The sequence below is a fragment of the Ambystoma mexicanum genome, unplaced genomic scaffold (genome assembly GCF_040938575.1).
Source record: "Ambystoma mexicanum isolate Mex_15411 unplaced genomic scaffold, UKY_AmexF1_1 Mex_scaf46, whole genome shotgun sequence".
NCBI classification, from domain to species: domain Eukaryota; kingdom Metazoa; phylum Chordata; class Amphibia; order Caudata; family Ambystomatidae; genus Ambystoma; species Ambystoma mexicanum.
Genome location: NW_027182462.1, coordinates 1,151,135 through 1,173,895, shown reverse-complemented (window position 1 = coordinate 1,173,895; position 22,761 = coordinate 1,151,135). Strand labels below are relative to the sequence as shown.

The following is a 22,761-nucleotide window of genomic DNA, read 5'->3' as shown; positions in this document are numbered from 1 at the left end:
GTATTTAAAGCGCAAACACCCCATAAATAACTTGCAATGAGTATTCCATGTCTAAAAGGCAGAGGAGCTGTCATACAACATTAACTGACAATCAAGGAAACCTTGAGGTGAACCAAAAAATGTCCAGAACATTTATTGGTTCAATAATTCAGTTTTGAGGTGAATTAGTAAAAAGTTCCAAAGTTGCTCCAGGTGAGGCTTGAACTCACAACCTCGGCATTGCTCACTGCATGTACTGCTGTATAAGTACCGCGCTAACCGATTGCGCCACTGGAGCTGCTGTGTTTTGGTTTTCGACATGAAACTACACCCACAAACACACACACAAGTGTACAAAAGCACCCACAAGCTCTGGCATTGTCTTTTTAGCTGACACCAAATTATGGGTGCCTTGTAGTGCCCATATTGTGCCACTGGAGCTTACCTTTTAGCCTGATATACACTTTGCCACTGATGTTCAGCCAATGGTGCAGTCAAATGTCCCTTCTACATTTTTGTCATGCTGCAGGCAGTGCCACTGGAGCCAGCATGATGCTCTTCCTCATATTCAACACGTGTCAATTGAAACACCTCCCAATGTCATCTTGGCGATGCCTATAAACACCCCAGGACTTTGATGAATTTTTCTCAACAGCAAGTGAGGCAGTTTTCCTGCAAACGGCTGGATGTACCTCAACAAGGAACGCATTGTGGTTCTATTTTGAAGATGTTTGTGTTATTACCTGTAAAGACTTGAATGCCTAACATAATCCCTGTAGACGAGGTGGCCGAGTGGTTAAGGGGATAGACTGCTAATCTACTGTACACGCGTGGTTTCGAATCCCACCTTTGTCGATTTTAACTTTTGAAATCTTTTTTAAACATCTGCATTGCTCTAAGCACCATTGCCATTGGCTTTCAAAGAACATACAGACAAAAGTGAAAATATGCATGTTAGTTGATTAAGAAGGACACAAACAAGGTTGTCGTGTTACTGGCAGGAATGCAATCTGCTGTGCTTGACTACCCTTTGAGCCAGAATCCGGATAGAAATTTAAAAAAGCAAAGGTAATATCCATATTGTCTCTCTGCTGCCATGTACATGTTTTTTTCAACTTTCACGCATCACATCTCCTCATTAGTCACCCTAAAATTGCACGGAATACGCACAAATTAGCTGCTCCTCAAAAAATCGGCCAGAAAAAAACAGGTCAAATCACAATCATATACATACATTCTCACACACCCTTCAAATATGTCTACCCAGTAAACATCATGTTGTGTGCTCGTTGTGTTGCTGTTATGCGTCGTAACCTGAGGGGCTCTGTAGCTCAGTGGCAGAGCACTGGTCTTGTCGATCCTCATCAGGGCCTCCAAATGGTAATTTTCTTGAACATTGTTGAATAGGAACTGATATTGCACATTGTACCTGTGCAACCTTTTACCAATGGATTCGGGCCTATAACAAAGCCACAAGCGCAAGGTGTCTGAATAGTCTGTGGGGAAGGTCGGCTTTCTGGACCTAATTTCTTCAAGAAAAAGACCTTGATAATTTTGTGATGACAGATGCAGATGATCACGGTGAAGCCCTTACTCTATTGAACAGTACAGCGGTTCTGGGTTGCACGCCTTTCTCTATTTTCAGGGACGTTGATGTGGCAAAATTTAATTGGAAAAGGGTTATTGCCATCACTCACTATTTAAATTCAATGACATCACAGGAAGCAGCAGCATCTGAACTTTGATCTTGGCTGGAAACGTTGAATGATGCCAAACACTGGGAAACTGGAGCTTGCGTTATGCTGGTTTTACTACTAATGGTGTGCCATACGGAAGCTCAAGCACCTTCCTCTGGATTAGTGTTGTGAACCCTCCAGGAGCTCTTGTTATATTTTTCTGAACTTCAACTTGATGTGTTTATCTATCAATGGCCGGGTAAGGAAGAACGAGTCAACGATCTTGTTTCTATTATGACAAACATGATCTATTTTTCACTGACTTTGCACCACCATTGTTTTATCTCTTCTTTAAGCATGGGACTCGAGCACCGTTCCCAAACAGACGAGGTGGCCGAGTGGTTAAGGCGATGGACTGCTAATCCATTGTGCTCTGCACGCGTGGGTTCGAATCCCACCTTCGTCGTATTTTTTCTTTATAGTCTGCATTTAAACATAGACCAAAGTCTTTCAACCTCCCTGTGAAAGACAGGAATGAGTACAGATATGGAAATAGAGATGTAAAAATAAGTTCATTGGTGCAGGCGGAGAATGAAATTAGTCAAAGACTTTCCTCGTAGGTTTCCATTCTTTACTATTATAGGAGCCAAAATCAGCGCAGTTAGTAAACTCCCAAGCTTACATCCCAAATTCTTTTTTCTTTTAGTTGTCTGCCTTTTACATGTTCCTTTTGCCATCATTCTGACCTGCTATCTAAACTCATGAACCTGTTCAGCATCCTACTCAATACATACATACCCGTAAAAGTACATACTCAAACGCATACCGACAATGTATCACCAACATAAGCACACACGCTTTCGCAAATCAGATGTATGATGACGTACTGAACACATGCAGAGATATACAGCCATTTTTACACAACCAGAAATTCATATACCTGGAGATCTACCTAGGTAAAACCCATGGTTTCTTTGCACTTTCTGTTGTTGGCTGTGAGCAAGCAGCAGGTGGCCTTGTAGCTCAGTGGCAGAGCACTGGTCTCGTAAACCAGGGGTCATGAGTTCAAACCTCATCAGGGCCTCGGGCGGATTATTTTCAAAAAGCACGGGGAAGAGAAGCCAGAGTTGCACCATCTACAGAGAACCTTTTATGACGGGATGCATCCTCATAATTGAAGTCTTCCACAGAAGGAGTGAAATAGAGTTCGAGAGGAAGGCCTAATGTTTTCAGGCAAAGACTGACAAAAACCTTGCAATGTCGCATGTAGCTGCTTTGGTGAAAAGACTGTTCAAGTTCACAATGCAACGGAGGGGTGTTCCCCATCTCCATACAATCATCTCTTTGATAATGTAAACGTGCCAGGCGTGTTGAAAGACAAAGACAGACACAACCGCACATACCAGTTGAAGAAAGACAGCCAGCAAACACATTTGTATAGAGGTAAGCAAGCCTCAATTAGAGATGTGAGTCCCTCCGTTTCTGCGGGAGTCCACAAGTTTAATAAAAAATGAACACATATCTTTCATGTTCTAATGATTACCAATCTTTCTGATTAGCTCTGCATAGCTCCAATGGCTATGTGTGTGTGTGTGTGTGTATGTGCCCGTGTGTGTAGGGGAAGGGGTCGGTAGATGTGTTCACGCAGAGCAAGTTGCATACATCGCCAACAGCCATTCTCTCCTGCTCCTGTGCATCCAGTTCGGAAGCGAACCCACCCAATTGTTCTATATGTCTGCTACCCTGACCGCATTCACACATCATTGGCTATTAGTATGCAGCTTGTGGGCGCTGTCAATGGGATATAAGCACCATTCCCCATGTCTGCAATAGCTAGACCAGATTCTGAGGTATAATGAGCAGGGGTCCAGGCACTTCGCCTGACAAACGCCGGGCTTAGCCCTGCCGGGCCTAGCCCTGAGGGGCCTAACTGGGCATGGCCCTGTGTAAGGTAGGGTGAGCAGGGGACCACTTGCAACTAACCTTCGGCACCAATCAGGCATGGAGAGGTCTGTGCAAATGCCCAGCCCTTTAGCAATCTCGATCTGCAAAACCTTCAACTCCTAATTCTCATGGCTCCCAGAAGCCCTAGCCCATATGCAAATGAGGCGAGTTCCTATCAGCATCCTTGTTCTGCTTGATTTTATCAAAGTGACTGCCTGATTAGTGAAAGGGTATTTATTCTCAGAGGTTTGCTTCAAAGGCGATAATGCAGTAAATAGACAACATTATTCTTTGTAAGTTGATATTGTCTCCTGGATCCTACTCCAGTAACCCTTTTTCTACCTTTACAAATGTCTTCCGTAAGTGGTGCTCAGCAGAAAATGGAGTATAATAACAGTTGACATTTTTTATTTTCTGTTCTATTTTCAAAAACCCTCCGTAGCTGTATTTAAAGCGCAAACACCCCATAAATAACTTGCAATGAGTATTCCATGTCTAAAAGGCAGAGGAGCTGTCATACAACATTAACTGACAATCAAGGAAACCTTGAGGTGAACCAAAAAATGTCCAGAACATTTATTGGTTCAATAATTCAGTTTTGAGGTGAATTAGTAAAAAGTTCCAAAGTTGCTCTAGGTGAGGCTTGAACTCACAACCTCGGCATTGCTCACTGCATGTACTGCTGTATAAGTACCGCGCGCTAACCGATTGCGCCACTGGAGCTGCTGTGTTTTGGTTTTCGACATGAAACTACACCCACAAACACACACACAAGTGTACAAAAGCACCCACAAGCTCTGGCATTGTCTTTTTAGCTGACACCAAATTATGGGTGCCTTGTAGTGCCCATATTGTGCCACTGGAGCTTACCTTTTAGCCTGATATACACTTTGCCACTGATGTTCAGCCAATGGTGCAGTCAAATGTCCCTTCTACATTTTTGTCATGCTGCAGGCAGTGCCACTGGAGCCAGCATGATGCTCTTCCTCATATTCAACACGTGTCAATTGAAACACCTCCCAATGTCATCTTGGCGATGCCTATAAACACCCCAGGACTTTGATGAATTTTTCTCAACAGCAAGTGAGGCAGTTTTCCTGCAAACGGCTGGATGTACCTCAACAAGGAACGCATTGTGGTTCTATTTTGAAGATGTTTGTGTTATTACCTGTAAAGACTTGAATGCCTAACATAATCCCTGTAGACGAGGTGGCCGAGTGGTTAAGGGGATAGACTGCTAATCTACTGTACACGCGTGGTTTCGAATCCCACCTTTGTCGATTTTAACTTTTGAAATCTTTTTTAAACATCTGCATTGCTCTAAGCACCATTGCCATTGGCTTTCAAAGAACATACAGACAAAAGTGAAAATATGCATGTTAGTTGATTAAGAAGGACACAAACAAGGTTGTCGTGTTACTGGCAGGAATGCAATCTGCTGTGCTTGACTACCCTTTGAGCCAGAATCCGGATAGAAATTTAAAAAAGCAAAGGTAATATCCATATTGTCTCTCTGCTGCCATGTACATGTTTTTTTCAACTTTCACGCATCACATCTCCTCATTAGTCACCCTAAAATTGCACGGAATACGCACAAATTAGCTGCTCCTCAAAAAATCGGCCAGAAAAAAACAGGTCAAATCACAATCATATACATACATTCTCACACACCCTTCAAATATGTCTACCCAGTAAACATCATGTTGTGTGCTCGTTGTGTTGCTGTTATGCGTCGTAACCTGAGGGGCTCTGTAGCTCAGTGGCAGAGCACTGGTCTTGTCGATCCTCATCAGGGCCTCCAAATGGTAATTTTCTTGAACATTGTTGAATAGGAACTGATATTGCACATTGTACCTGTGCAACCTTTTACCAATGGATTCGGGCCTATAACAAAGCCACAAGCGCAAGGTGTCTGAATAGTCTGTGGGGAAGGTCGGCTTTCTGGACCTAATTTCTTCAAGAAAAAGACCTTGATAATCTTGTGATGACAGATGCAGATGATCACGGTGAAGCCCTTACTCTATTGAACAGTACAGCGGTTCTGGGTTGCACGCCTTTCTCTATTTTCAGGGACGTTGATGTGGCAAAATTTAATTGGAAAAGGGTTATTGCCATCACTCACTATTTAAATTCAATGACATCACAGGAAGCAGCAGCATCTGAACTTTGATCTTGGCTGGAAACGTTGAATGATGCCAAACACTGGGAAACTGGAGCTTGCGTTATGCTGGTTTTACTACTAATGGTGTGCCATACGGAAGCTCAAGCACCTTCCTCTGGATTAGTGTTGTGAACCCTCCAGGAGCTCTTGTTATATTTTTCTGAACTTCAACTTGATGTGTTTATCTATCAATGGCCGGGTAAGGAAGAACGAGTCAACGATCTTGTTTCTATTATGACAAACATGATCTATTTTTCACTGACTTTGCACCACCATTGTTTTATCTCTTCTTTAAGCATGGGACTCGAGCACCGTTCCCAAACAGACGAGGTGGCCGAGTGGTTAAGGCGATGGACTGCTAATCCATTGTGCTCTGCACGCGTGGGTTCGAATCCCACCTTCGTCGTATGTTTTCTTTATAGTCTGCATTTAAACATAGACCAAAGTCTTTCAACCTCCCTGTGAAAGACAGGAATGAGTACAGATATGGAAATAGAGATGTAAAAATAAGTTCATTGGTGCAGGCGGAGAATGAAATTAGTCAAAGACTTTCCTCGTAGGTTTCCATTCTTTACTATTATAGGAGCCAAAATCAGCGCAGTTAGTAAACTCCCAAGCTTACATCCCAAATTCTTTTTTCTTTTAGTTGTCTGCCTTTTACATGTTCCTTTTGCCATCATTCTGACCTGCTATCTAAACTCATGAACCTGTTCAGCATCCTACTCAATACATACATACCCGTAAAAGTACATACTCAAACGCATACCGACAATGTATCACCAACATAAGCACACACGCTTTCGCAAATCAGATGTATGATGACGTACTGAACACATGCAGAGATATACAGCCATTTTTACACAACCAGAAATTCATATACCTGGAGATCTACCTAGGTAAAACCCATGGTTTCTTTGCACTTTCTGTTGTTGGCTGTGAGCAAGCAGCAGGTGGCCTTGTAGCTCAGTGGCAGAGCACTGGTCTCGTAAACCAGGGGTCATGAGTTCAAACCTCATCAGGGCCTCGGGCGGATTATTTTCAAAAAGCACGGGGAAGAGAAGCCAGAGTTGCACCATCTACAGAGAACCTTTTATGACGGGATGCATCCTCATAATTGAAGTCTTCCACAGAAGGAGTGAAATAGAGTTCGAGAGGAAGGCCTAATGTTTTCAGGCAAAGACTGACAAAAACCTTGCAATGTCGCATGTAGCTGCTTTGGTGAAAAGACTGTTCAAGTTCACAATGCAACGGAGGGGTGTTCCCCATCTCCATACAATCATCTCTTTGATAATGTAAACGTGCCAGGCGTGTTGAAAGACAAAGACAGACACAACCGCACATACCAGTTGAAGAAAGACAGCCAGCAAACACATTTGTATAGAGGTAAGCAAGCCTCAATTAGAGATGTGAGTCCCTCCGTTTCTGCGGGAGTCCACAAGTTTAATAAAAAATGAACACATATCTTTCATGTTCTAATGATTACCAATCTTTCTGATTAGCTCTGCATAGCTCCAATGGCTATGTGTGTGTGTGTGTGTGTATGTGCCCGTGTGTGTAGGGGAAGGGGTCGGTAGATGTGTTCACGCAGAGCAAGTTGCATACATCGCCAACAGCCATTCTCTCCTGCTCCTGTGCATCCAGTTCGGAAGCGAACCCACCCAATTGTTCTATATGTCTGCTACCCTGACCGCATTCACACATCATTGGCTATTAGTATGCAGCTTGTGGGCGCTGTCAATGGGATATAAGCACCATTCCCCATGTCTGCAATAGCTAGACCAGATTCTGAGGTATAATGAGCAGGGGTCCAGGCACTTCGCCTGACAAACGCCGGGCTTAGCCCTGCCGGGCCTAGCCCTGAGGGGCCTAACTGGGCATGGCCCTGTGTAAGGTAGGGTGAGCAGGGGACCACTTGCAACTAACCTTCGGCACCAATCAGGCATGGAGAGGTCTGTGCAAATGCCCAGCCCTTTAGCAATCTCGATCTGCAAAACCTTCAACTCCTAATTCTCATGGCTCCCAGAAGCCCTAGCCCATATGCAAATGAGGCGAGTTCCTATCAGCATCCTTGTTCTGCTTGATTTTATCAAAGTGACTGCCTGATTAGTGAAAGGGTATTTATTCTCAGAGGTTTGCTTCAAAGGCGATAATGCAGTAAATAGACAACATTATTCTTTGTAAGTTGATATTGTCTCCTGGATCCTACTCCAGTAACCCTTTTTCTACCTTTACAAATGTCTTCCGTAAGTGGTGCTCAGCAGAAAATGGAGTATAATAACAGTTGACATTTTTTATTTTCTGTTCTATTTTCAAAAACCCTCCGTAGCTGTATTTAAAGAGCAAACACCCCATAAATAACTTGCAATGAGTATTCCATGTCTAAAAGGCAGAGGAGCTGTCATACAACATTAACTGACAATCAAGGAAACCTTGAGGTGAACCAAAAAATGTCCAGAACATTTATTGGTTCAATAATTCAGTTTTGAGGTGAATTAGTAAAAAGTTCCAAAGTTGCTCTAGGTGAGGCTTGAACTCACAACCTCGGCATTGCTCACTGCATGTACTGCTGTATAAGTACCGCGCGCTAACCGATTGCGCCACTGGAGCTGCTGTGTTTTGGTTTTCGACATGAAACTACACCCACAAACACACACACAAGTGTACAAAAGCACCCACAAGCTCTGGCATTGTCTTTTTAGCTGACACCAAATTATGGGTGCCTTGTAGTGCCCATATTGTGCCACTGGAGCTTACCTTTTAGCCTGATATACACTTTGCCACTGATGTTCAGCCAATGGTGCAGTCAAATGTCCCTTCTACATTTTTGTCATGCTGCAGGCAGTGCCACTGGAGCCAGCATGATGCTCTTCCTCATATTCAACACGTGTCAATTGAAACACCTCCCAATGTCATCTTGGCGATGCCTATAAACACCCCAGGACTTTGATGAATTTTTCTCAACAGCAAGTGAGGCAGTTTTCCTGCAAACGGCTGGATGTACCTCAACAAGGAACGCATTGTGGTTCTATTTTGAAGATGTTTGTGTTATTACCTGTAAAGACTTGAATGCCTAACATAATCCCTGTAGACGAGGTGGCCGAGTGGTTAAGGGGATAGACTGCTAATCTACTGTACACGCGTGGTTTCGAATCCCACCTTTGTCGATTTTAACTTTTGAAATCTTTTTTAAACATCTGCATTGCTCTAAGCACCATTGCCATTGGCTTTCAAAGAACATACAGACAAAAGTGAAAATATGCATGTTAGTTGATTAAGAAGGACACAAACAAGGTTGTCGTGTTACTGGCAGGAATGCAATCTGCTGTGCTTGACTACCCTTTGAGCCAGAATCCGGATAGAAATTTAAAAAAGCAAAGGTAATATCCATATTGTCTCTCTGCTGCCATGTACATGTTTTTTTCAACTTTCACGCATCACATCTCCTCATTAGTCACCCTAAAATTGCACGGAATACGCACAAATTAGCTGCTCCTCAAAAAATCGGCCAGAAAAAAACAGGTCAAATCACAATCATATACATACATTCTCACACACCCTTCAAATATGTCTACCCAGTAAACATCATGTTGTGTGCTCGTTGTGTTGCTGTTATGCGTCGTAACCTGAGGGGCTCTGTAGCTCAGTGGCAGAGCACTGGTCTTGTCGATCCTCATCAGGGCCTCCAAATGGTAATTTTCTTGAACATTGTTGAATAGGAACTGATATTGCACATTGTACCTGTGCAACCTTTTACCAATGGATTCGGGCCTATAACAAAGCCACAAGCGCAAGGTGTCTGAATAGTCTGTGGGGAAGGTCGGCTTTCTGGACCTAATTTCTTCAAGAAAAAGACCTTGATAATCTTGTGATGACAGATGCAGATGATCACGGTGAAGCCCTTACTCTATTGAACAGTACAGCGGTTCTGGGTTGCACGCCTTTCTCTATTTTCAGGGACGTTGATGTGGCAAAATTTAATTGGAAAAGGGTTATTGCCATCACTCACTATTTAAATTCAATGACATCACAGGAAGCAGCAGCATCTGAACTTTGATCTTGGCTGGAAACGTTGAATGATGCCAAACACTGGGAAACTGGAGCTTGCGTTATGCTGGTTTTACTACTAATGGTGTGCCATACGGAAGCTCAAGCACCTTCCTCTGGATTAGTGTTGTGAACCCTCCAGGAGCTCTTGTTATATTTTTCTGAACTTCAACTTGATGTGTTTATCTATCAATGGCCGGGTAAGGAAGAACGAGTCAACGATCTTGTTTCTATTATGACAAACATGATCTATTTTTCACTGACTTTGCACCACCATTGTTTTATCTCTTCTTTAAGCATGGGACTCGAGCACCGTTCCCAAACAGACGAGGTGGCCGAGTGGTTAAGGCGATGGACTGCTAATCCATTGTGCTCTGCACGCGTGGGTTCGAATCCCACCTTCGTCGTATGTTTTCTTTATAGTCTGCATTTAAACATAGACCAAAGTCTTTCAACCTCCCTGTGAAAGACAGGAATGAGTACAGATATGGAAATAGAGATGTAAAAATAAGTTCATTGGTGCAGGCGGAGAATGAAATTAGTCAAAGACTTTCCTCGTAGGTTTCCATTCTTTACTATTATAGGAGCCAAAATCAGCGCAGTTAGTAAACTCCCAAGCTTACATCCCAAATTCTTTTTTCTTTTAGTTGTCTGCCTTTTACATGTTCCTTTTGCCATCATTCTGACCTGCTATCTAAACTCATGAACCTGTTCAGCATCCTACTCAATACATACATACCCGTAAAAGTACATACTCAAACGCATACCGACAATGTATCACCAACATAAGCACACACGCTTTCGCAAATCAGATGTATGATGACGTACTGAACACATGCAGAGATATACAGCCATTTTTACACAACCAGAAATTCATATACCTGGAGATCTACCTAGGTAAAACCCATGGTTTCTTTGCACTTTCTGTTGTTGGCTGTGAGCAAGCAGCAGGTGGCCTTGTAGCTCAGTGGCAGAGCACTGGTCTCGTAAACCAGGGGTCATGAGTTCAAACCTCATCAGGGCCTCGGGCGGATTATTTTCAAAAAGCACGGGGAAGAGAAGCCAGAGTTGCACCATCTACAGAGAACCTTTTATGACGGGATGCATCCTCATAATTGAAGTCTTCCACAGAAGGAGTGAAATAGAGTTCGAGAGGAAGGCCTAATGTTTTCAGGCAAAGACTGACAAAAACCTTGCAATGTCGCATGTAGCTGCTTTGGTGAAAAGACTGTTCAAGTTCACAATGCAACGGAGGGGTGTTCCCCATCTCCATACAATCATCTCTTTGATAATGTAAACGTGCCAGGCGTGTTGAAAGACAAAGACAGACACAACCGCACATACCAGTTGAAGAAAGACAGCCAGCAAACACATTTGTATAGAGGTAAGCAAGCCTCAATTAGAGATGTGAGTCCCTCCGTTTCTGCGGGAGTCCACAAGTTTAATAAAAAATGAACACATATCTTTCATGTTCTAATGATTACCAATCTTTCTGATTAGCTCTGCATAGCTCCAATGGCTATGTGTGTGTGTGTGTGTGTATGTGCCCGTGTGTGTAGGGGAAGGGGTCGGTAGATGTGTTCACGCAGAGCAAGTTGCATACATCGCCAACAGCCATTCTCTCCTGCTCCTGTGCATCCAGTTCGGAAGCGAACCCACCCAATTGTTCTATATGTCTGCTACCCTGACCGCATTCACACATCATTGGCTATTAGTATGCAGCTTGTGGGCGCTGTCAATGGGATATAAGCACCATTCCCCATGTCTGCAATAGCTAGACCAGATTCTGAGGTATGATGAGCAGGGGTCCAGGCACTTCGCCTGACGAACGCCTGACAAACGCCGGGCTTAGCCCTGCCGGGCCTAGCCCTGAGGGGCCTAACTGGGCATGGCCCTGTGTAAGGTAGGGTGAGCAGGGGACCACTTGCAACTAACCTTCGGCACCAATCAGGCATGGAGAGGTCTGTGCAAATGCCCAGCCCTTTAGCAATCTCGATCTGCAAAACCTTCAACTCCTAATTCTCATGGCTCCCAGAAGCCCTAGCCCATATGCAAATGAGGCGAGTTCCTATCAGCATCCTTGTTCTGCTTGATTTTATCAAAGTGACTGCCTGATTAGTGAAAGGGTATTTATTCTCAGAGGTTTGCTTCAAAGGCGATAATGCAGTAAATAGACAACATTATTCTTTGTAAGTTGATATTGTCTCCTGGATCCTACTCCAGTAACCCTTTTTCTACGTTTACAAATGTCTTCCGTAAGTGGTGCTCAGCAGAAAATGGAGTATAATAACAGTTGACATTTTTTATTTTCTGTTCTATTTTCAAAAACCCTCCGTAGCTGTATTTAAAGCGCAAACACCCCATAAATAACTTGCAATGAGTATTCCATGTCTAAAAGGCAGAGGAGCTGTCATACAACATTAACTGACAATCAAGGAAACCTTGAGGTGAACCAAAAAATGTCCAGAACATTTATTGGTTCAATAATTCAGTTTTGAGGTGAATTAGTAAAAAGTTCCAAAGTTGCTCCAGGTGAGGCTTGAACTCACAACCTCGGCATTGCTCACTGCATGTACTGCTGTATAAGTACCGCGCGCAAACCGATTGCGCCACTGGAGCTGCTGTGTTTTGGTTTTCGACATGAAACTACACCCACAAACACACACACAAGTGTACAAAAGCACCCACAAGCTCTGGCATTGTCTTTTTAGCTGACACCAAATTATGGGTGCCTTGTAGTGCCCATATTGTGCCACTGGAGCTTACCTTTTAGCCTGATATACACTTTGCCACTGATGTTCAGCCAATGGTGCAGTCAAATGTCCCTTCTACATTTTTGTCATGCTGCAGGCAGTGCCACTGGAGCCAGCATGATGCTCTTCCTCATATTCAACACGTGTCAATTGAAACACCTCCCAATGTCATCTTGGCGATGCCTATAAACACCCCAGGACTTTGATGAATTTTTCTCAACAGCAAGTGAGGCAGTTTTCCTGCAAACGGCTGGATGTACCTCAACAAGGAACGCATTGTGGTTCTATTTTGAAGATGTTTGTGTTATTACCTGTAAAGACTTGAATGCCTAACATAATCCCTGTAGACGAGGTGGCCGAGTGGTTAAGGCGATGGACTGCTAATCTACTGTACACGCGTGGTTTCGAATCCCACCTTTGTCGATTTTAACTTTTGAAATCTTTTTTAAACATCTGCATTGCTCTAAGCACCATTGCCATTGGCTTTCAAAGAACATACAGACAAAAGTGAAAATATGCATGTTAGTTGATTAAGAAGGACACAAACAAGGTTGTCGTGTTACTGGCAGGAATGCAATCTGCTGTGCTTGACTACCCTTTGAGCCAGAATCCGGATAGAAATTTAAAAAAGCAAAGGTAATATCCATATTGTCTCTCTGCTGCCATGTACATGTTTTTTTCAACTTTCACGCATCACATCTCCTCATTAGTCACCCTAAAATTGCACGGAATACGCACAAATTAGCTGCTCCTCAAAAAATCGGCCAGAAAAAAACAGGTCAAATCACAATCATATACATACATTCTCACACACCCTTCAAATATGTCTACCCAGTAAACATCATGTTGTGTGCTCGTTGTGTTGCTGTTATGCGTCGTAACCTGAGGGGCTCTGTAGCTCAGTGGCAGAGCACTGGTCTTGTCGATCCTCATCAGGGCCTCCAAATGGTAATTTTCTTGAACATTGTTGAATAGGAACTGATATTGCACATTGTACCTGTGCAACCTTTTACCAATGGATTCGGGCCTATAACAAAGCCACAAGCGCAAGGTGTCTGAATAGTCTGTGGGGAAGGTCGGCTTTCTGGACCTAATTTCTTCAAGAAAAAGACCTTGATAATTTTGTGATGACAGATGCAGATGATCACGGTGAAGCCCTTACTCTATTGAACAGTACAGCGGTTCTGGGTTGCACGCCTTTCTCTATTTTCAGGGACGTTGATGTGGCAAAATTTAATTGGAAAAGGGTTATTGCCATCACTCACTATTTAAATTCAATGACATCACAGGAAGCAGCAGCATCTGAACTTTGATCTTGGCTGGAAACGTTGAATGATGCCAAACACTGGGAAACTGGAGCTTGCGTTATGCTGGTTTTACTACTAATGGTGTGCCATACGGAAGCTCAAGCACCTTCCTCTGGATTAGTGTTGTGAACCCTCCAGGAGCTCTTGTTATATTTTTCTGAACTTCAACTTGATGTGTTTATCTATCAATGGCCGGGTAAGGAAGAACGAGTCAACGATCTTGTTTCTATTATGACAAACATGATCTATTTTTCACTGACTTTGCACCACCATTGTTTTATCTCTTCTTTAAGCATGGGACTCGAGCACCGTTCCCAAACAGACGAGGTGGCCGAGTGGTTAAGGCGATGGACTGCTAATCCATTGTGCTCTGCACGCGTGGGTTCGAATCCCACCTTCGTCGTATTTTTTCTTTATAGTCTGCATTTAAACATAGACCAAAGTCTTTCAACCTCCCTGTGAAAGACAGGAATGAGTACAGATATGGAAATAGAGATGTAAAAATAAGTTCATTGGTGCAGGCGGAGAATGAAATTAGTCAAAGACTTTCCTCGTAGGTTTCCATTCTTTACTATTATAGGAGCCAAAATCAGCGCAGTTAGTAAACTCCCAAGCTTACATCCCAAATTCTTTTTTCTTTTAGTTGTCTGCCTTTTACATGTTCCTTTTGCCATCATTCTGACCTGCTATCTAAACTCATGAACCTGTTCAGCATCCTACTCAATACATACATACCCGTAAAAGTACATACTCAAACGCATACCGACAATGTATCACCAACATAAGCACACACGCTTTCGCAAATCAGATGTATGATGACGTACTGAACACATGCAGAGATATACAGCCATTTTTACACAACCAGAAATTCATATACCTGGAGATCTACCTAGGTAAAACCCATGGTTTCTTTGCACTTTCTGTTGTTGGCTGTGAGCAAGCAGCAGGTGGCCTTGTAGCTCAGTGGCAGAGCACTGGTCTCGTAAACCAGGGGTCATGAGTTCAAACCTCATCAGGGCCTCGGGCGGATTATTTTCAAAAAGCACGGGGAAGAGAAGCCAGAGTTGCACCATCTACAGAGAACCTTTTATGACGGGATGCATCCTCATAATTGAAGTCTTCCACAGAAGGAGTGAAATAGAGTTCGAGAGGAAGGCCTAATGTTTTCAGGCAAAGACTGACAAAAACCTTGCAATGTCGCATGTAGCTGCTTTGGTGAAAAGACTGTTCAAGTTCACAATGCAACGGAGGGGTGTTCCCCATCTCCATACAATCATCTCTTTGATAATGTAAACGTGCCAGGCGTGTTGAAAGACAAAGACAGACACAACCGCACATACCAGTTGAAGAAAGACAGCCAGCAAACACATTTGTATAGAGGTAAGCAAGCCTCAATTAGAGATGTGAGTCCCTCCGTTTCTGCGGGAGTCCACAAGTTTAATAAAAAATGAACACATATCTTTCATGTTCTAATGATTACCAATCTTTCTGATTAGCTCTGCATAGCTCCAATGGCTATGTGTGTGTGTGTGTGTGTATGTGCCCGTGTGTGTAGGGGAAGGGGTCGGTAGATGTGTTCACGCAGAGCAAGTTGCATACATCGCCAACAGCCATTCTCTCCTGCTCCTGTGCATCCAGTTCGGAAGCGAACCCACCCAATTGTTCTATATGTCTGCTACCCTGACCGCATTCACACATCATTGGCTATTAGTATGCAGCTTGTGGGCGCTGTCAATGGGATATAAGCACCATTCCCCATGTCTGCAATAGCTAGACCAGATTCTGAGGTATAATGAGCAGGGGTCCAGGCACTTCGCCTGACAAACGCCGGGCTTAGCCCTGCCGGGCCTAGCCCTGAGGGGCCTAACTGGGCATGGCCCTGTGTAAGGTAGGGTGAGCAGGGGACCACTTGCAACTAACCTTCGGCACCAATCAGGCATGGAGAGGTCTGTGCAAATGCCCAGCCCTTTAGCAATCTCGATCTGCAAAACCTTCAACTCCTAATTCTCATGGCTCCCAGAAGCCCTAGCCCATATGCAAATGAGGCGAGTTCCTATCAGCATCCTTGTTCTGCTTGATTTTATCAAAGTGACTGCCTGATTAGTGAAAGGGTATTTATTCTCAGAGGTTTGCTTCAAAGGCGATAATGCAGTAAATAGACAACATTATTCTTTGTAAGTTGATATTGTCTCCTGGATCCTACTCCAGTAACCCTTTTTCTACCTTTACAAATGTCTTCCGTAAGTGGTGCTCAGCAGAAAATGGAGTATAATAACAGTTGACATTTTTTATTTTCTGTTCTATTTTCAAAAACCCTCCGTAGCTGTATTTAAAGCGCAAACACCCCATAAATAACTTGCAATGAGTATTCCATGTCTAAAAGGCAGAGGAGCTGTCATACAACATTAACTGACAATCAAGGAAACCTTGAGGTGAACCAAAAAATGTCCAGAACATTTATTGGTTCAATAATTCAGTTTTGAGGTGAATTAGTAAAAAGTTCCAAAGTTGCTCTAGGTGAGGCTTGAACTCACAACCTCGGCATTGCTCACTGCATGTACTGCTGTATAAGTACCGCGCGCTAACCGATTGCGCCACTGGAGCTGCTGTGTTTTGGTTTTCGACATGAAACTACACCCACAAACACACACACAAGTGTACAAAAGCACCCACAAGCTCTGGCATTGTCTTTTTAGCTGACACCAAATTATGGGTGCCTTGTAGTGCCCATATTGTGCCACTGGAGCTTACCTTTTAGCCTGATATACACTTTGCCACTGATGTTCAGCCAATGGTGCAGTCAAATGTCCCTTCTACATTTTTGTCATGCTGCAGGCAGTGCCACTGGAGCCAGCATGATGCTCTTCCTCATATTCAACACGTGTCAATTGAAACACCTCCCAATGTCATCTTGGCGATGCCTATAAACACCCCAGGACTTTGATGAATTTTTCTCAACAGCAAGTGAGGCAGTTTTCCTGCAAACGGCTGGATGTACCTCAACAAGGAACGCATTGTGGTTCTATTTTGAAGATGTTTGTGTTATTACCTGTAAAGACTTGAATGCCTAACATAATCCCTGTAGACGAGGTGGCCGAGTGGTTAAGGGGATAGACTGCTAATCTACTGTACACGCGTGGTTTCGAATCCCACCTTTGTCGATTTTAACTTTTGAAATCTTTTTTAAACATCTGCATTGCTCTAAGCACCATTGCCATTGGCTTTCAAAGAACATACAGACAAAAGTGAAAATATGCATGTTAGTTGATTAAGAAGGACACAAACAAGGTTGTCGTGTTACTGGCAGGAATGCAATCTGCTGTGCTTGACTACCCTTTGAGCCAGAATCCGGATAGAAATTTAAAAAAGCAAAGGTAATATCCATATTGTCTCTCTGCTGCCATGTACATGTTTTTTTCAACTTTCACGCATCACATCTCCTCATTAGTCACCCTAAAATTGCACGGAATACGCACAAATTAGCTGCTCCTCAAAAAATCGGCCAGAAAAAAACAGGTCAAATCACAATCATATACATACATTCTCACACACCCTTCAAATATGTCTACCCAGTAAACATCATGTTGTGTGCTCGTTGTGTTGCTGTTATGCGTCGTAACCTGAGGGGCTCTGTAGCTCAGTGGCAGAGCACTGGTCTTGTCGATCCTCATCAGGGCCTCCAAATGGTAATTTTCTTGAACATTGTTGAATAGGAACTGATATTGCACATTGTACCTGTGCAACCTTTTACCAATGGATTCGGGCCTATAACAAAGCCACAAGCGCAAGGTGTCTGAATAGTCTGTGGGGAAGGTCGGCTTTCTGGACCTAATTTCTTCAAGAAAAAGACCTTGATAATCTTGTGATGACAGATGCAGATGATCACGGTGAAGCCCTTACTCTATTGAACAGTACAGCGGTTCTGGGTTGCACGCCTTTCTCTATTTTCAGGGACGTTGATGTGGCAAAATTTAATTGGAAAAGGGTTATTGCCATCACTCACTATTTAAATTCAATGACATCACAGGAAGCAGCAGCATCTGAACTTTGATCTTGGCTGGAAACGTTGAATGATGCCAAACACTGGGAAACTGGAGCTTGCGTTATGCTGGTTTTACTACTAATGGTGTGCCATACGGAAGCTCAAGCACCTTCCTCTGGATTAGTGTTGTTAACCCTCCAGGAGCTCTTGTTATATTTTTCTGAACTTCAACTTGATGTGTTTATCTATCAATGGCCGGGTAAGGAAGAACGAGTCAACGATCTTGTTTCTATTATGACAAACATGATCTATTTTTCACTGACTTTGCACCACCATTGTTTTATCTCTTCTTTAAGCATGGGACTCGAGCACCGTTCCCAAACAGACGAGGTGGCCGAGTGGTTAAGGCGATGGACTGCTAATCCATTGTGCTCTGCACGCGTGGGTTCGAATCCCACCTTCGTCGTATTTTTTCTTTATAGTCTGCATTTAAACATAGACCAAAGTCTTTCAACCTCCCTGTGAAAGACAGGAATGAGTACAGATATGGAAATAGAGATGTAAAAATAAGTTCATTGGTGCAGGCGGAGAATGAAATTAGTCAAAGACTTTCCTCGTAGGTTTCCATTCTTTACTATTATAGGAGCCAAAATCAGCGCAGTTAGTAAACTCCCAAGCTTACATCCCAAATTCTTTTTTCTTTTAGTTGTCTGCCTTTTACATGTTCCTTTTGCCATCATTCTGACCTGCTATCTAAACTCATGAACCTGTTCAGCATCCTACTCAATACATACATACCCGTAAAAGTACATACTCAAACGCATACCGACAATGTATCACCAACATAAGCACACACGCTTTCGCAAATCAGATGTATGATGACGTACTGAACACATGCAGAGATATACAGCCATTTTTACACAACCAGAAATTCATATACCTGGAGATCTACCTAGGTAAAACCCATGGTTTCTTTGCACTTTCTGTTGTTGGCTGTGAGCAAGCAGCAGGTGGCCTTGTAGCTCAGTGGCAGAGCACTGGTCTCGTAAACCAGGGGTCATGAGTTCAAACCTCATCAGGGCCTCGGGCGGATTATTTTCAAAAAGCACGGGGAAGAGAAGCCAGAGTTGCACCATCTACAGAGAACCTTTTATGACGGGATGCATCCTCATAATTGAAGTCTTCCACAGAAGGAGTGAAATAGAGTTCGAGAGGAAGGCCTAATGTTTTCAGGCAAAGACTGACAAAAACCTTGCAATGTCGCATGTAGCTGCTTTGGTGAAAAGACTGTTCAAGTTCACAATGCAACGGAGGGGTGTTCCCCATCTCCATACAATCATCTCTTTGATAATGTAAACGTGCCAGGCGTGTTGAAAGACAAAGACAGACACAACCGCACATACCAGTTGAAGAAAGACAGCCAGCAAACACATTTGTATAGAGGTAAGCAAGCCTCAATTAGAGATGTGAGTCCCTCCGTTTCTGCGGGAGTCCACAAGTTTAATAAAAAATGAACACATATCTTTCATGTTCTAATGATTACCAATCTTTCTGATTAGCTCTGCATAGCTCCAATGGCTATGTGTGTGTGTGTGTGTGTATGTGCCCGTGTGTGTAGGGGAAGGGGTCGGTAGATGTGTTCACGCAGAGCAAGTTGCATACATCGCCAACAGCCATTCTCTCCTGCTCCTGTGCATCCAGTTCGGAAGCGAACCCACCCAATTGTTCTATATGTCTGCTACCCTGACCGCATTCACACATCATTGGCTATTAGTATGCAGCTTGTGGGCGCTGTCAATGGGATATAAGCACCATTCCCCATGTCTGCAATAGCTAGACCAGATTCTGAGGTATAATGAGCAGGGGTCCAGGCACTTCGCCTGACAAACGCCGGGCTTAGCCCTGCCGGGCCTAGCCCTGAGGGGCCTAACTGGGCATGGCCCTGTGTAAGGTAGGGTGAGCAGGGGACCACTTGCAACTAACCTTCGGCACCAATCAGGCATGGAGAGGTCTGTGCAAATGCCCAGCCCTTTAGCAATCTCGATCTGCAAAACCTTCAACTCCTAATTCTCATGGCTCCCAGAAGCCCTAGCCCATATGCAAATGAGGCGAGTTCCTATCAGCATCCTTGTTCTGCTTGATTTTATCAAAGTGACTGCCTGATTAGTGAAAGGGTATTTATTCTCAGAGGTTTGCTTCAAAGGCGATAATGCAGTAAATAGACAACATTATTCTTTGTAAGTTGATATTGTCTCCTGGATCCTACTCCAGTAACCCTTTTTCTACCTTTACAAATGTCTTCCGTAAGTGGTGCTCAGCAGAAAATGGAGTATAATAACAGTTGACATTTTTTATTTTCTGTTCTATTTTCAAAAACCCTCCGTAGCTGTATTTAAAGCGCAAACACCCCATAAATAACTTGCAATGAGTATTCCATGTCTAAAAGGCAGAGGAGCTGTCATACAACATTAACTGACAATCAAGGAAACCTTGAGGTGAACCAAAAAATGTCCAGAACATTTATTGGTTCAATAATTCAGTTTTGAGGTGAATTAGTAAAAAGTTCCAAAGTTGCTCCAGGTGAGGCTTGAACTCACAACCTCGGCATTGCTCACTGCATGTACTGCTGTATAAGTACCGCGCGCTAACCGATTGCGCCACTGGAGCTGCTGTGTTTTGGTTTTCGACATGAAACTACACCCACAAACACACACACAAGTGTACAAAAGCACCCACAAGCTCTGGCATTGTCTTTTTAGCTGACACCAAATTATGGGTGCCTTGTAGTGCCCATATTGTGCCACTGGAGCTTACCTTTTAGCCTGATATACACTTTGCCACTGATGTTCAGCCAATGGTGCAGTCAAATGTCCCTTCTACATTTTTGTCATGCTGCAGGCAGTGCCACTGGAGCCAGCATGATGCTCTTCCTCATATTCAACACGTGTCAATTGAAACACCTCCCAATGTCATCTTGGCGATGCCTATAAACACCCCAGGACTTTGATGAATTTTTCTCAACAGCAAGTGAGGCAGTTTTCCTGCAAACGGCTGGATGTACCTCAACAAGGAACGCATTGTGGTTCTATTTTGAAGATGTTTGTGTTATTACCTGTAAAGACTTGAATGCCTAACATAATCCCTGTAGACGAGGTGGCCGAGTGGTTAAGGGGATAGACTGCTAATCTACTGTACACGCGTGGTTTCGAATCCCACCTTTGTCGATTTTAACTTTTGAAATCTTTTTTAAACATCTGCATTGCTCTAAGCACCATTGCCATTGGCTTTCAAAGAACATACAGACAAAAGTGAAAATATGCATGTTAGTTGATTAAGAAGGACACAAACAAGGTTGTCGTGTTACTGGCAGGAATGCAATCTGCTGTGCTTGACTACCCTTTGAGCCAGAATCCGGATAGAAATTTAAAAAAGCAAAGGTAATATCCATATTGTCTCTCTGCTGCCATGTACATGTTTTTTTCAACTTTCACGCATCACATCTCCTCATTAGTCACCCTAAAATTGCACGGAATACGCACAAATTAGCTGCTCCTCAAAAAATCGGCCAGAAAAAAACAGGTCAAATCACAATCATATACATACATTCTCACACACCCTTCAAATATGTCTACCCAGTAAACATCATGTTGTGTGCTCGTTGTGTTGCTGTTATGCGTCGTAACCTGAGGGGCTCTGTAGCTCAGTGGCAGAGCACTGGTCTTGTCGATCCTCATCAGGGCCTCCAAATGGTAATTTTCTTGAACATTGTTGAATAGGAACTGATATTGCACATTGTACCTGTGCAACCTTTTACCAATGGATTCGGGCCTATAACAAAGCCACAAGCGCAAGGTGTCTGAATAGTCTGTGGGGAAGGTCGGCTTTCTGGACCTAATTTCTTCAAGAAAAAGACCTTGATAATTTTGTGATGACAGATGCAGATGATCACGGTGAAGCCCTTACTCTATTGAACAGTACAGCGGTTCTGGGTTGCACGCCTTTCTCTATTTTCAGGGACGTTGATGTGGCAAAATTTAATTGGAAAAGGGTTATTGCCATCACTCACTATTTAAATTCAATGACATCACAGGAAGCAGCAGCATCTGAACTTTGATCTTGGCTGGAAACGTTGAATGATGCCAAACACTGGGAAACTGGAGCTTGCGTTATGCTGGTTTTACTACTAATGGTGTGCCATACGGAAGCTCAAGCACCTTCCTCTGGATTAGTGTTGTGAACCCTCCAGGAGCTCTTGTTATATTTTTCTGAACTTCAACTTGATGTGTTTATCTATCAATGGCCGGGTAAGGAAGAACGAGTCAACGATCTTGTTTCTATTATGACAAACATGATCTATTTTTCACTGACTTTGCACCACCATTGTTTTATCTCTTCTTTAAGCATGGGACTCGAGCACCGTTCCCAAACAGACGAGGTGGCCGAGTGGTTAAGGCGATGGACTGCTAATCCATTGTGCTCTGCACGCGTGGGTTCGAATCCCACCTTCGTCGTATTTTTTCTTTATAGTCTGCATTTAAACATAGACCAAAGTCTTTCAACCTCCCTGTGAAAGACAGGAATGAGTACAGATATGGAAATAGAGATGTAAAAATAAGTTCATTGGTGCAGGCGGAGAATGAAATTAGTCAAAGACTTTCCTCGTAGGTTTCCATTCTTTACTATTATAGGAGCCAAAATCAGCGCAGTTAGTAAACTCCCAAGCTTACATCCCAAATTCTTTTTTCTTTTAGTTGTCTGCCTTTTACATGTTCCTTTTGCCATCATTCTGACCTGCTATCTAAACTCATGAACCTGTTCAGCATCCTACTCAATACATACATACCCGTAAAAGTACATACTCAAACGCATACCGACAATGTATCACCAACATAAGCACACACGCTTTCGCAAATCA

The 22,761-nt window shown here is 43.3% G+C and overlaps 18 non-coding genes across 18 annotated transcripts; 12 read left to right on the top strand and 6 right to left on the bottom strand.

The window, feature by feature from the left end:
* Positions 1-184: 184 nt before the first annotated feature.
* Positions 185-277, bottom strand: TRNAI-UAU (transfer RNA isoleucine (anticodon UAU)). The gene is made up of 2 exons: positions 242-277; positions 185-220 (listed from the first exon to the last, which is right to left on the bottom strand). It is a non-coding gene; the product is annotated as a tRNA-Ile (tRNA).
* A 1,762-nt stretch (positions 278-2,039) lies between these two features.
* TRNAS-GCU (transfer RNA serine (anticodon GCU)) lies at positions 2,040-2,121 on the top strand. Its single transcript has one exon. It is a non-coding gene; the product is annotated as a tRNA-Ser (tRNA).
* A 546-nt stretch (positions 2,122-2,667) lies between these two features.
* On the top strand, positions 2,668-2,739 carry TRNAT-CGU (transfer RNA threonine (anticodon CGU)). The gene has a single exon. It is a non-coding gene; the product is annotated as a tRNA-Thr (tRNA).
* Positions 2,740-4,227: 1,488 nt separating this feature from the next.
* On the bottom strand, positions 4,228-4,322 carry TRNAI-UAU (transfer RNA isoleucine (anticodon UAU)). The gene is made up of 2 exons: positions 4,285-4,322; positions 4,228-4,263 (listed from the first exon to the last, which is right to left on the bottom strand). It is a non-coding gene; the product is annotated as a tRNA-Ile (tRNA).
* Positions 4,323-6,084: 1,762 nt separating this feature from the next.
* Positions 6,085-6,166, top strand: TRNAS-GCU (transfer RNA serine (anticodon GCU)). Its single transcript has one exon. It is a non-coding gene; the product is annotated as a tRNA-Ser (tRNA).
* Positions 6,167-6,712: 546 nt separating this feature from the next.
* Positions 6,713-6,784, top strand: TRNAT-CGU (transfer RNA threonine (anticodon CGU)). Its single transcript has one exon. It is a non-coding gene; the product is annotated as a tRNA-Thr (tRNA).
* Positions 6,785-8,272: 1,488 nt separating this feature from the next.
* On the bottom strand, positions 8,273-8,367 carry TRNAI-UAU (transfer RNA isoleucine (anticodon UAU)). Its single transcript has 2 exons — positions 8,330-8,367; positions 8,273-8,308 (listed from the first exon to the last, which is right to left on the bottom strand). It is a non-coding gene; the product is annotated as a tRNA-Ile (tRNA).
* A 1,762-nt stretch (positions 8,368-10,129) lies between these two features.
* Positions 10,130-10,211, top strand: TRNAS-GCU (transfer RNA serine (anticodon GCU)). The gene has a single exon. It is a non-coding gene; the product is annotated as a tRNA-Ser (tRNA).
* A 546-nt stretch (positions 10,212-10,757) lies between these two features.
* TRNAT-CGU (transfer RNA threonine (anticodon CGU)) lies at positions 10,758-10,829 on the top strand. The gene has a single exon. It is a non-coding gene; the product is annotated as a tRNA-Thr (tRNA).
* Positions 10,830-12,328: 1,499 nt separating this feature from the next.
* TRNAI-UAU (transfer RNA isoleucine (anticodon UAU)) lies at positions 12,329-12,423 on the bottom strand. Its single transcript has 2 exons — positions 12,386-12,423; positions 12,329-12,364 (listed from the first exon to the last, which is right to left on the bottom strand). It is a non-coding gene; the product is annotated as a tRNA-Ile (tRNA).
* A 480-nt stretch (positions 12,424-12,903) lies between these two features.
* TRNAS-GCU (transfer RNA serine (anticodon GCU)) lies at positions 12,904-12,980 on the top strand. Its single transcript has one exon. It is a non-coding gene; the product is annotated as a tRNA-Ser (tRNA).
* Positions 12,981-14,185: 1,205 nt separating this feature from the next.
* On the top strand, positions 14,186-14,267 carry TRNAS-GCU (transfer RNA serine (anticodon GCU)). Its single transcript has one exon. It is a non-coding gene; the product is annotated as a tRNA-Ser (tRNA).
* Positions 14,268-14,813: 546 nt separating this feature from the next.
* Positions 14,814-14,885, top strand: TRNAT-CGU (transfer RNA threonine (anticodon CGU)). The gene has a single exon. It is a non-coding gene; the product is annotated as a tRNA-Thr (tRNA).
* A 1,488-nt stretch (positions 14,886-16,373) lies between these two features.
* TRNAI-UAU (transfer RNA isoleucine (anticodon UAU)) lies at positions 16,374-16,468 on the bottom strand. The gene is made up of 2 exons: positions 16,431-16,468; positions 16,374-16,409 (listed from the first exon to the last, which is right to left on the bottom strand). It is a non-coding gene; the product is annotated as a tRNA-Ile (tRNA).
* Positions 16,469-18,230: 1,762 nt separating this feature from the next.
* On the top strand, positions 18,231-18,312 carry TRNAS-GCU (transfer RNA serine (anticodon GCU)). The gene has a single exon. It is a non-coding gene; the product is annotated as a tRNA-Ser (tRNA).
* A 546-nt stretch (positions 18,313-18,858) lies between these two features.
* On the top strand, positions 18,859-18,930 carry TRNAT-CGU (transfer RNA threonine (anticodon CGU)). Its single transcript has one exon. It is a non-coding gene; the product is annotated as a tRNA-Thr (tRNA).
* A 1,488-nt stretch (positions 18,931-20,418) lies between these two features.
* On the bottom strand, positions 20,419-20,513 carry TRNAI-UAU (transfer RNA isoleucine (anticodon UAU)). Its single transcript has 2 exons — positions 20,476-20,513; positions 20,419-20,454 (listed from the first exon to the last, which is right to left on the bottom strand). It is a non-coding gene; the product is annotated as a tRNA-Ile (tRNA).
* A 1,762-nt stretch (positions 20,514-22,275) lies between these two features.
* Positions 22,276-22,357, top strand: TRNAS-GCU (transfer RNA serine (anticodon GCU)). Its single transcript has one exon. It is a non-coding gene; the product is annotated as a tRNA-Ser (tRNA).
* The last annotated feature ends 404 nt before the right edge of the window (positions 22,358-22,761 follow it).